The following is a 12,369-nucleotide window of genomic DNA, read 5'->3' as shown; positions in this document are numbered from 1 at the left end:
CATGAAGAAGAGCATGTGCTCAATATAATTAGAGACGGAGCTTAGAAACTAAAACTGATCCCGAACTTTTCTTGCGGAATCAATTTTAGAACTCTTGAGCAATATCAAGGCAAATGGTGATCATGGGGGGATTAAAATAAAAACAGCACCAAAGACAATGTTAGGGGGGTGGGTAGGAGCAACCAAGTATTTATCACACAGATACAAACGATGGGTATTGGAAATGTTCAGTATCTTGTGCAATCAGAAAAAAAAGCTTATCTAAGCCTCTGTAGCTCCTATTTCAATCCTGCATGTCAATCATAGCTTGACATGGTTTCTGGTTTCATGGATTTTCTTTAGCACATGTTATACACTTGAAATACATAAGCTATATTATATTAACAAAATCATGCTTACGTATGTTACCGACTTGCCTTCTATGTAAGATTGAGTGGAGGGGATTGGGGCCAGGGGAAGATGGGGCTCCACGCCTAAAAATAATTCAGTGTGATAAAATTCAAACATGGCTCCACACAGGAAACTCAGAGCTGGTTCCAGGGAAGATTTAAGCTGAGGTTCATTCATGCAGAGTCATCAGCAAATACCCAGAGATTAATGTCAGCACTGGGGATAAGTTTACATGTGGAGGTTCTGTGGGTTTTGAAGAGAAGGCAGCCAAGGATGGCTGGGGCCCCATGAACACCTAGGCTGAGCAGATGAAAATAAGCTCATGAAGATGCCTGAGGAGGGCAGCCAGAGAACTGAGAGAAAAAACAAGGATGGGATTGGATTTGAAAGAGGGAATCTCAGTCCACAGTGCCAAACGTTTAGAGAGAGTATTTTTTTTTCTTAATTGAAGTATAGTTGATTTACAATGTTATGTTAATTTCTGCTGTACAGCATAGTGATTCAGTATATATATATATATATATACATATACACATACATATTCTTTTTCATATTCTTTTCCATTATGGTTTATCACAGGATTCTGAATATAGTTCCCTGTGCTATACAGTAGGACCTTGTTTATCCATTCTGTATATACTAGTTTGCATCTGCTAACTGCAAAGTCCCACTCCATCCCTCCCCCACCCCCTCCTCCCCCTTGGCAACCACAAGTCTGTTCTCTATGTCTGTGAGTCTGTTTCTGTTTAGTAGGTAAGTTCATTTGTGTCACATTTTAGATTCCACGTATAAGTGGTATCATGGTGTTTGTCTTTCTCTTTCTAACTTCACTTAGTATGATAATTAGAGAGAGGTTTTTGATACAGAGTAGGAAGCATCCAGTAGCTGGACATTTCTAAGCTTTATCTTCAAGGTCTTTGAAATAAAAGTTTTCAAGTTTTCCCCTGACACACGCCCTGGCTCAGCCTGGGCTATTTCCCATTTCCCTCAGGAAGTAGTTGCCTTTGCTTGTTCTGTGATACCTACCAGATGTGCTTAGCCCACCCCCTCTGTCTTTTCTTGTTTATGTCCTACTATATTACCAGATCATCACATTCCTCTTCCTATTTCCACAAGCTTTTTATCTTCCACGTAAGAGTGACCTTGCTTCTTAGAATCTTCCCGTATTTTATCTGAACATTCTTTGTAATTCTTACTGCTTATTACCATGTATCCATGTTGCACGTGCACCAGCGTTCCCACTAGTGTTCAGGCACCCAGAGGTAGGACATTTTATGCATCTCCCTTTGTCTGTCCTCCCCTTTTCTTCTTTGCTCCTACTTCTCCTTTAGTACTTTTCTTGAAGTCCATTTCCCCCAGGAAGCCCCCCCTGAACTGGCTGAGTGCTGGTGCCTTTGGCTTGTGGCAGTCGTCATGGTGTGCATGTACTCCTGTGAAAACCACTTGACTCCTCTCTTGGCCCCTGCAGCCTAGAACTCAGTGAAGGTGGGGACCGTGCTGTTATGACTCCTTTCCATTCTTAGCGTGTGGCCCAGTACCCAATGCCTGGTATCTATCAGGGACCGCACTCATGTGCTATAGATAAGGAGACACTGCCTCTATGAAATTGTAGCCCTGAAGATTCAGTGTCGAAGCCACGGTGGGAACCTGCATGCCAGGTTCCTAGACCAGTGTCCTACCTACTAGACTAGACTGTTCTCACCTTGGAGCACAGTCTGAGAAACCCATCCCCTGGGAGCCTTTACTGTTTTTGGGTGTCAGTCTTCCTTGGGCTTGTGCATTTGAGGAGTCTGGGCAAAGGTCTTCTAACCAAAGTGATGAACCAGCCATCCTGGGATTGTAGAGTTGCATCAGGAGTTGTGAGGAACTATTATGATCTAAATCTTTCTGGTCAGTTCACTTTCATTGAGAAAAGACTCCAAAGATCATTGCCTTGAAGTCATTGAAATAGGAACCAGAGAAAATAGACTTAAGTGCAAAATACATCAGAGTTTTAGGGCCAAAAGAACTTTAAAGATTAAGTGGACACAGAGCACTGAGCTGATCTCCCTGTGCTATGCGGCTGCTTCCCACTAGCTATCTATTTTACATTTGGTAGTGTATATATGTCAGTGCCACTCTCTCACTTCATCCCAGCTTACCCTTCCCCCTCCCTGTGTCCTCAAGTCCATTCTCTACGTCTGCATCTTTATTCCTGTCTTGCCTCTAGGTTCTTCATAACCATTTTTTTTTTTTTAGATTCCATATATATGTGTTAGCATACAGTATTTGTTTTTCTCTTTCTGACTTACTTCTCTCTAGAGGGGTGGGATAGGGAGGGTGGGAGGGAGATGCAAGAGGGAGGGGATATGGGGATATATGTATACATATAGCTGATTCACTTTGTTATACAGCAGAAACTAACACAACATTGTAAAGCAATTATACTCCAATAAAGATGTTAAAAAAAAAAGAAGGTACCAGTAGGCAACATGCAAAAAATAAATAAATTAATTAAAAAAAAAAAAAAAAGATTAAGTGGAAACCTTACAGACCCATAGTCATTAAATGAATTGACCGAGGTCGCTAGTCAATGGAAAAGCTATTTTAATTCAAGAACTTGAAATCTAATGAACATTTTCACCATAAATGATTGTTTTTGCTCCATTATGAAAAAGGCCCTCCATTTGCAGTTTGAAGAGTCAGAAATTCATTTAAAATTCCTGAGTTTTAATTTCCCCTGGGGAAGAAGAGGCCTGTTTTTTTTTTTTACTGTTTAAGTTTGAATTTATTTATTTATTTTTATTGATTTATTTTTAACATTTTTATTGGCGTATAATTGCTTTACAATGGTGTGTTAGTTTCTGCTTTATAACAAAGTGAATCAGTTATACATATACATATATCCCCATATCTCTTCCCTCTTGCATCTCCCTCCCTCCCACCCTCCCTATCCCACCCCTCTAGGTAGTCACAAAGCACCGAGCTGATCTCCCTGTGCTATGCGGTTGCTTCCCACTAGCTATCTATTTTACGTTTGGTAGTGTATATATGTCCTGTTTTTCGTTGTTCAACCAAATGGCTCAAACGGCATGAAGCTCCTAGCATGGTAAGTGGCGCTCGTGAAGCAGTTGACTTTTTGGATTCTATACTCCCTTTTTCTGTCGACAGTGACCTAATTTTCCTTGGGAAGTGTCCCTCTTCCGTCTTCTCAGCGGTGTGGCCTATTGATTCCCAGCTCCAGGCCTGGCTTTGATGGGCTCAAGCAATCAATATATGCCTGGGTCCTGGACAAGGACTTTCAGGGAGGGACCTGTCTTCTCTCTCTAGCCTCCTGGTTATTGGGGTGCTAGGATGATAATTCTGAGATTGCTGTGCCCATGGTCCCATTGTATGAAGAGCCTTGGGATGTCCACTGAACAGTCAAAGGGATGTGGAGAAAGAGAAAGCAGAGAGGGATTCAGGGTTTTGAGTTTCATCCCTTGGCCAAGGAATCAAGCCATACCTGAAGCTAGAGCTACTGTTGGATTGAGAAGTTTTCTTTCTTGTTGAAGACAGTTTGAACTTTCTGGCCCTTGGAACAGCTGTCTCATGAATACAGATGTTTAATAAGAATTTCCTTAATTCCTCTTAATTTAGAGTAAATGTCTTTGAAAACTAGAGTCGACAGTGTGATGTCCCATAGTCCACCTTACTTTAAGAATCACTGGTTTAGTTCCGTAAGGACCTGCCAGACACAGGTTTCTCCACCAACAAGATTATAACCCCCCCAGGTTGGGGAATTTGATGTAAGTCTTGGTCGCGTCCGTATTCTTCTGCAGCACTCGGCACAAGTAGGCACCCAATAACAGTGCATTTAATGGATGAATGCACAAACTTAATTTGCTTTGCACAAGGTTCACAGGAGCTAATGGTAGAAGAGAGAATAATAAAGGAATCAACATTAATTGGCCATCTCATTAATTTGCTGCATAAGTAACACCACTCTGTCATTTTAAAAATTTCAGTATTTTATGAATTGGATTACGTAAGTGATCTATGACTAAATTCTCCTTGAGCACGTTACAAATCAGGCTACAAATATTTTTTGTAGCCACTATCCAAATGCGAGACGCCACCCATCACCAAAGAAACCATGGCTAACTTGCGGGTATACATTCTCTGCATTTCATTTCATGTTCTACTCACCAAGAGATAATGGGTAGATTTTTTTTTTTTTCTTACTTTGACAAAGTCTGTTCACATATGCAGTTGGAGACCGAGGTGTGCTGTGGTCATCTCACACCTGTGCCTGAGAGTTGATTGTGTTCGTCTCTTCCCAGGTTTGGTGACTTCATGTGGGTAGCTTGAAACTGGCCATGGAGCGGGTGGAGGACTGTTTGCACCAGGAAATCAGCAAACATTACAAATCAGTTCTGTTTGGAAGCCAGTTTTTAGACTTGTGCTGGCATGCCACTGTTCGGGGGCCATTTGTACACAATGACGACTCAGACAGCATTGCTGTGCATGCCTCCTTGTGCGAATGTGTGAGGACCTGCTCTAGATGACAAAAAGCCCCGTTGCTAAAGCATCCATCGGGCGTGCAGATTTAAATGAAAGAAAACTGCCGGAAGGCGTTTCAAAGTTCCAGTTCAGACTTCCACCAGCAGTTCATGAGGATATTTCCCTGCACAAATCTAGTATCTTGTTTTGTCTGCATTTCCTTAATCACTTTCCTTTCATGTGTTTATGAGCTATTCTTATTTTCCCTTTTATGAGTTTCCCATTTACAACCTTTGCTGCTTTTTTTGGATAATTTACTCCTTATTGATGTAATTTTGTCTCCTACCTCCTGCCAAACACAGCTTTGCTCACGATTCCTTGATGTATCGTGTAGAAAATATCTTCTCCTAGTCTGTAGCTTGTCCTTTATCTTTGTTTTAGACAAAGTCATGCTAACCTTTGGAGTCTGATGTTTCAAAGCTTTTGCTTCTCAGCTTAAGTTGAGCTTTCCTGTCAATCCTACAAATAGGGATGTATTCTTCCCAACAATCTATGGTTATAATCAACATTATTCCCAGTTAATAGCTGGGGAAACTGAGGCTTAGGGAGGAACATGGTGGGATTGGGATTTGTATGTATCTGGGTCTGTTTGGCTTCACCATCATTTTCATGTGAGCTGGTGTTCCATGCTGCTAATGGGGTGCAACCTCAGGGGTCCTGTATCAGCAACTCCGCACACCTCCCTGCTCACTCAGCCTGCCCTGTATCTCCATCTTGTAATTGGATGTGTTTCACTCACGTAGACTTTCCCTGCCGGGATCTTCTTTTTTTTTCTTAGATTTATTTATTTATTTTATTTATGGCTGTGTTGGGTCTTCGTTTCTGTGTGAGGGCTTTCTCTAGTTGTGGCAAGCGGGGGCCACTCTTCATCTCAGTGTGCGGACCTCTCACTGTCGCGGCCTCTCTTGTTGCGGAGCACAGGCTCCAGACGTGCAGGCTCAGTAATTGTGGCTCACGGGCCCAGTTGCTCTGCGGCACGTGGGATCTTCCCAGACCAGGGCTTGAACCCGTGTCCCCTGCATTGGCAGGCAGATTCTCAACCACTGTGCCACGAGGGAAGCCCCCTGCCGGGATCTTCTTGTCACACACGTGGTTCCCCTGAGCTGGCCTTAAAATGGCACCAGGTCAGCTCTCCCTACAGATCTCATGTCTGGTCCATAAATAATGTTTCCTTTGCCTCAACAAATTCGGAATGTCTAAGCTTGTCCCAATGCGTTAACCTCTCTTCTGCTGCATGGAGTGGCCTTAATTTTCTGAGGAGTCAAACGTGCACTGGTCCTCTGGTCCCCGAACCGGAGGGGTCCGTATTAAGCTGTTTGGGTTGGCCCTCCGTGCTTGGATGAAAGGAGGTGACACCTCTTTTCTCTCCTCCATTGGAGGTGGTGTCAATAGAGACTGACTTCATAGCAACAGCTTTCTCCAAACATGTGTATGTTTGTTCTCTCTAAAATCCTTTCTTCCCTCTCTACCTGATGCCACGTCACTCCTCTAATCTAACTGAAGAATTTAGAGTCGTGATTCTCATCCACTCCCTTTGTGAGCCTTGCTTTTGAGCCTAGCCCTTCACATTGGTTTGTAGGGTCTGTTGTGGCCACTGTCAAACTTCAGTTTTAATAGCCCGTAAGATGCCTCTTTTCACCTTTAGGTCATACGCTTCCCGCACCCCAAATTAAGTGTGCCATATTCCCTTCCGTTTCTCTTTTTGTAGCATTTATGATGTCATAACTGAATGATTACTTGAGCATTTCTTCCCCGCCCCCCCTTACCACAGCGTAAGTCCTAGGAGGACGGAAACTTGCTTACTGCCATGACTCACACACCTGCTATCACAGCTTTGTCACTCAGTGCTGAGGTGTGGAGTCCGTGGACTGATGGATGGATGAAAGAATGAGTAGGTGGATGGCAAGAATTTCACATCACTTCCAGACCTTATTGAAAGATGCTTTCCCTTTCATCTAAATTCTGTTTGAAAGCTTCACCTGAGCACACGTTCTCCAGTATTGATTGCCTTGGTTTAGAGCAGTTTGGGTCAATATTGTTAAAGTTTAAAGCACGAGAAAAGTCATGACTCCTGAAAATGAACGTTCTTGTTTATCTTCGTTGAAGTCAATGCACTTTGCCTCAGCCTTCTGAACTACGTGCCGGTGGGTGACGCATATTTTCATGGATTGGTAGCAATGGCGCTAATAAATTTCTATTGATGTTGCAACTGACTACACCAGGCACTGTGCTACGTATTTTGTAAATACTGTTTTATCAATTCTCATAGCAGTCTTTGGAGAAAAGTATCTCTGTTTCCATTTTCAAAGGAGGAAACCGTCTCAGAGAGTTTATAAATCAGTGGAGTCAAGGAGTTGCGCGTTTCTGAATCATTGCCACAGTTGCAGTGCTAGTTTTGTTTCAAGTGGATAACTCGTTTGATGATTTTTTTGTAATGATCAGATGAGAAGGAAATGATTTTTTAAAAGATATTAAAAAGTCAGTAGGTTAGAGTCTTTATCTATTTTTTCACACCTAAAAATATATACTTTAAAATTTCACATTCAACAAATATCTATCAAGCAGATAGTTCTGTTTGAGCAAAAAGGGCCTGTCTTTCACAGAAGACTTGGTCTAACGTAGGAGATTATTCAAACAGTCAAAGCCATTTTTACACCAACTAATATCACAGTACTCAGAGAGATGCCTTGTGTTAGGAGGGCTTGTAATCATGGGTTTGACAAGGTTCAGGGCAATGAGAGAACATCCTCTGGGGAAAGAGATGGGTGAGCAGAAGTTGGCGTGATCCACAGGGAAGGGAAGGGCCACTCCAGGTAGAAAGAGCGGCATGGGCAAAGGTGATACAGTGACAAAGGGGGACGGCAGGCCACTGTGGCTGCGGAAGAGTGAACAAGGGAGCCTGGACGAGATGAGGATAAACAGGGGCAAATTGGCTTTGAGGACTGTATTAGGGCAAAAAAGTGTTTCCTTTATCCTAAAAGGAATGGAAAGATACTGAAGGATTTTGAGCAGGGGAGCAGCTTGATTCTATTTGTGTACTGAAAATATGCTTCCTTGGAAATATTGTAGAGAGACAGACCAGAAGCAAGGTTGAGCAGAACAAAGGCCATTGAGCCGTCCAGGTGAGAAGCCAGGGTGAGCCTGGGCAGGTTGGTTGGTGGTTGAGATGGAGAGATGAGGGCTCACACTCAGAAGCTGGAGGGAGACAGTGACTCTCAGATTTCTGGTTTACACGGCAAGGTGGCTCATAGAGCCATTTACTCAGATAAGGAATGTTGGAAGAGAAACCAGCATTTTAGCTTTTTTTTCCCCCCTCTAGTGGTGGTTTGAAACATGTTAAGTATGTGCTGCCTTTGAAAATCCAAACAGAAGATCTCAAGTAGGCGACTGGACTTCAAGGTCTTGAACGTAGAGGAGAAGTCTGGGTTAGACACATGGATTTCATTGATTGGCTATGTACTGCATTCCGTTTTACGTACAGGACTTGGAGAATGCATAAAATAGGCCAATTTAGTGCTCTCATAGGGCTCACATTCTGGTTGGAAGAGAAGACAGTCAATATGGCTCCAGCAGTAACTTAAGTAAAACAAACCATTGTAAGGGAGGTGGGGAGTGACACTGAGGGCAGCAGGGAGGTGACTTTGATAAGGAGGCAGACGAAAGCTACCCTAGAGTCAAGAGGAAACTAGTGGAACTTGATTTCACAGAGGCCACGGGAAGAGGATAGTTCAAGGAGGAAGCATTGACCGACATTGCAGAAAGTTTCTGAGAATTCAAGTACAACGTGCGTTAAAACTTTCCTGGACATCTTAGTGACAGCTAGCGCATTCATCACCTTGATAGGAGCTCTTTGGGTGGTGATAAGGGTCCAGAAACTAGATTTTGGGGGCACTGAAGCGTGAGTAAAATGATGAAGAAATGGAGACAGCCAGTAGAGGCATTCTTTGGGTAAGCGTCACTGCTCAGGCAAGGAGGGAGAGAGAGTGGTAGCCAGGAGGGCTGAGAGTTTTGGCTTTTGTATGTATTTTAGTTCTAACGAGAGAAAGTTGACCTCGCTTAAAAGCCATTGGATATATATGGAATCTTAAAAAAAAGGTTCTGAAGAACCTAGGGGCAGGACAGGAATAAAGATGCAGATGTGGAGAATGGACTTGAGGACACGGGGAGGGGGAAGGGTAAGCTGGGACAAAGTGAGAGAGTGGCATGGACATATATACACTACCAAATGTGAAATAGCTAGCTAGTGGGAAGCAGCCGCATAGCACAGGGAGATCAGCTCAGTGCTTTGTGACCACCTAGAGGGGTGGGATAGGGAGGGTGGGAGGGAGGGAGACGCAAGAGGGAGGAGATGTGGGGATATACGTATGCATATAGCTGATTCACTTTGTTATACAGCAGAAACTAACACACCATTGTAAAGCAATTATACTCCAATAAAGATGTTAAAAAAAAAAAGCCGTTGGGAAGGATCTAGTTTAGGAGAAGTTAAATACGTAAAATAAAGAAGGGAAAATCATTACAGTATTTAAAAGTTTACTTTTTCTCAGTCCCAGTCCTATGGCTGCTGAGATGAACTACATGACTGAACCCCAGGAAACTCAAACAGACATTAAATAATGAGGAGGTGAGGTGTGGTTGCGAGGCATGTGATGCCGTGGCACCCAGCATGCAGTGGGGGAGGCTGACTCTGCCGGGATGTCCAAGAGGAGAGCTGCCGGGATGTCCAAGAGGAGAGCTGCCCGCATCTCCTGCCCCCAGCTCATGCCAGGTGGGTGATGGCGGCTGTGGTGCACATCAGCAAGGTTGCACGATCACCTCTGCGCCAGAGTGGAGACGTGCAGAAAAATGAGCCTGAGAGAAGAGGCCATCTGGTAATTGAATCTAAATCTGCAATAATTGATTCTGAGGACACAGGCCTAGGTGTGCGTTGATTTTGGAGCCCACTGGCCAAGCCTTGGCTGACACCCAGGCAGGTGCTGCTACGACTTTCAGATGCTGTTTATAGAATTTGCTCGGACACAAAGGCAGTGAAACAGCCTTGCAAACAGTCCTTCAGTGCCCCAGTGAGCACCAAGGGAGGGCGTTGAGGGGCAGGAGGAAAAGCCCTGGACTTGGAGGCTGGATTCTAGGTTCCACTGCTGGTTCTGCCCTTGGGCTGGATTCTCCATCTTCTTGAGCCTCCCAGTTCCTATCTGTGAAATGGGTTTACAGAACCATGTGATTTCCTTTTAGCTAGTAGTCCCCACACGGATGTGTGGATTCTCAGACTTAGGATAGCGGCTCAGATGAAAAAGGAAAATTTGTCTTCCTCACTGAGGACTCAGTCTACCTTTGGAGATAACCAGGCTAATGCTCTACCTATTACTTTGCCAGAGTCTTATTGAGCACCTCATTTATTCAAAGCACTCACCTAGGTCACAGGGAAGACACTCAAATGACCATCCTATTGTCTGTGCTTTCAAGTAGCTTGTAGAACGATGTGGGGTGGGGGGGCATGTGGGTGAGGATAAGGTGATTCCAAGCTGAATAAAGTAGAAGGTGGAACATACACAACAAAGGTGTGAACATGGATAAAGTGCACTGTTAATAAAAATAATGACGCCAATCACTGTCTTATCTAACTTTCACCATAACTTTAGAAGTAGAGGTTTAGAAGGAGAGGTTTTTATGGTTAGTTTACACATGAAGGACATTAGGATCAAAAAGCATAAGTAATTTGCAAGTGGAAAAATCAAAAATGCTAATTTGAAAAGATGCACGCACCCTAATGTTCATAGCAACACTATTTACAATAGCCAAGAGATGGCAACAACCCAGGTGTCCATGGACAGATGAATGGATGAAGAAAATGTGAGATATATATATATATATATATATGTATGTATATATATATATACATACATATATATATATAATGGAATATTATTCGGCCATAAAAAGAATGAAATTCTGCCATTTGCAGCAATGTGGATGAACCTAGAAAATATTATGCTTAGTGAGATTAGTTAGAGGCGACAAATACTGTACTATATCACTTATATGTGGACTCTAAAAAAAATAATACAAACAAATGTATATAGCAAAACAGAAACAGATTCACAGGTATAGAAAATAAACTAGTAGTTACCAGAGGGGAGAGAGAAGGGGAAGGGACAAGATAGGGGTATGGGATTAACAGATACAAACTATTATATATAAATAGATAACTAACAAAAATATGCTGTATAAAACAAAGGAATTATACTCATTATCTTGTAATAACCTATAATGGAGTATATACTATATGCTATACATCAATAATTTTTTTTAAGAAGACTAAATGAAAAAATGTAAAAAAAAAATTACAAGTGAATGGAGAGTCTGAACTTGAATGCAGATCTGATTTCAGAGCCTGGGCTACTTGTAACTACAATGAATGGGAAAATCTCCATGAAGAGGTGACATTTGCAAGGAGACACAGGTCTTTGAGATGAGGATGAGGCTATCAATTCATTAAAAAAAAAATTGTGTTCTTTTACGCCAGGCTCCTTGCTAGAAGCTAAGAGTGCAGTGGTGAGTGATGTATTCTGCAGTCTCGGAGGAGAGTCACACAGAACCGTAACTGCACGACAGGTGGTCTAAGTCAGCTGCTGCAAACTGCTCTGGGGTCAGGAGAGGGAGCAATGGTCTCTGCCTGGGGCATTGAGAGGATGTCTGAAGAAGGGACAAGACCAGCAGGGTCTATGGTGAATGAAAAGAAGAAAGCTTAGTGGGGAAAAGGTCATAGGAAAAAGAATATTCAAAAAATATTTATAGATTACTGACTTTGAGCAAGCACTATGCTAGGACCTCTGAAAATTGTCAATAACATAATTTGTATTAGTTTTATTAGCTTTTATTTCTAATCAGAAATAAACTTGTATTTGACATGGTAGAAGTCACTCTCAGCCAGTAACTCCCTCCCCCAAAAATAATTAAGAAAGTAATTAGAACATTGAAAAGTAGTGTTCATTTTAGCGAACCATAGACATTGCTTCCTGTGATCTAATTTGGTACTCATGACAATACCATAATTAGAGATTATAGCTGCATTTTACAGAAAGCAAAGTGATGAAAGGCACATCACGTCCTTGTAATAGGGAAAAATCGAGACACTAACCCAGACCTCTTAGCAATGCCCCTCCCCCCCAAGTCCCAGTGGCCTAAGAAGTTCTCTGACATTCCTCACGCCATCTTGCCATAGCTCTGTAATTGACCAAACACCCATTGATCACCTGTGATGGGTTATAAGTGCATGATTCAAAAGGTGAAACTGTTGGGGGAAATCATGACATTTATTCATGGGAAGAGACTGATAATGGCCTTCTTCAAGAACAGGGACTGTCTCGTGTCCGCAGGTCCGTCACGGACCCTGGAATTCTCAATATTTTTGATGAATGGGGTGTAAGTGTGTTGAGGGGGTACAGTCAGGAATGGAGC

General features: G+C 42.7%; 1 long non-coding RNA gene across 1 annotated transcript; it reads right to left on the bottom strand.

The window, feature by feature from the left end:
• Positions 1-474: 474 nt before the first annotated feature.
• LOC309646998 lies at positions 475-9,554 on the bottom strand. Its single transcript, XR_014255726.1, has 2 exons — positions 5,999-9,554; positions 475-5,684 (listed from the first exon to the last, which is right to left on the bottom strand). It is a non-coding gene; the product is annotated as an uncharacterized lncRNA (long non-coding RNA).
• Positions 9,555-12,369: the final 2,815 nt, after the last annotated feature.

The sequence above is a fragment of the Balaenoptera physalus genome, assembly GCF_965194825.1.
Source record: "Balaenoptera physalus genome assembly, chromosome: 17".
Taxonomy (NCBI): domain Eukaryota; kingdom Metazoa; phylum Chordata; class Mammalia; order Artiodactyla; family Balaenopteridae; genus Balaenoptera; species Balaenoptera physalus.
The sequence above is the reverse complement of the archived record's forward strand: the minus strand, read 5'-3'. Positions and strand labels throughout refer to the sequence as shown.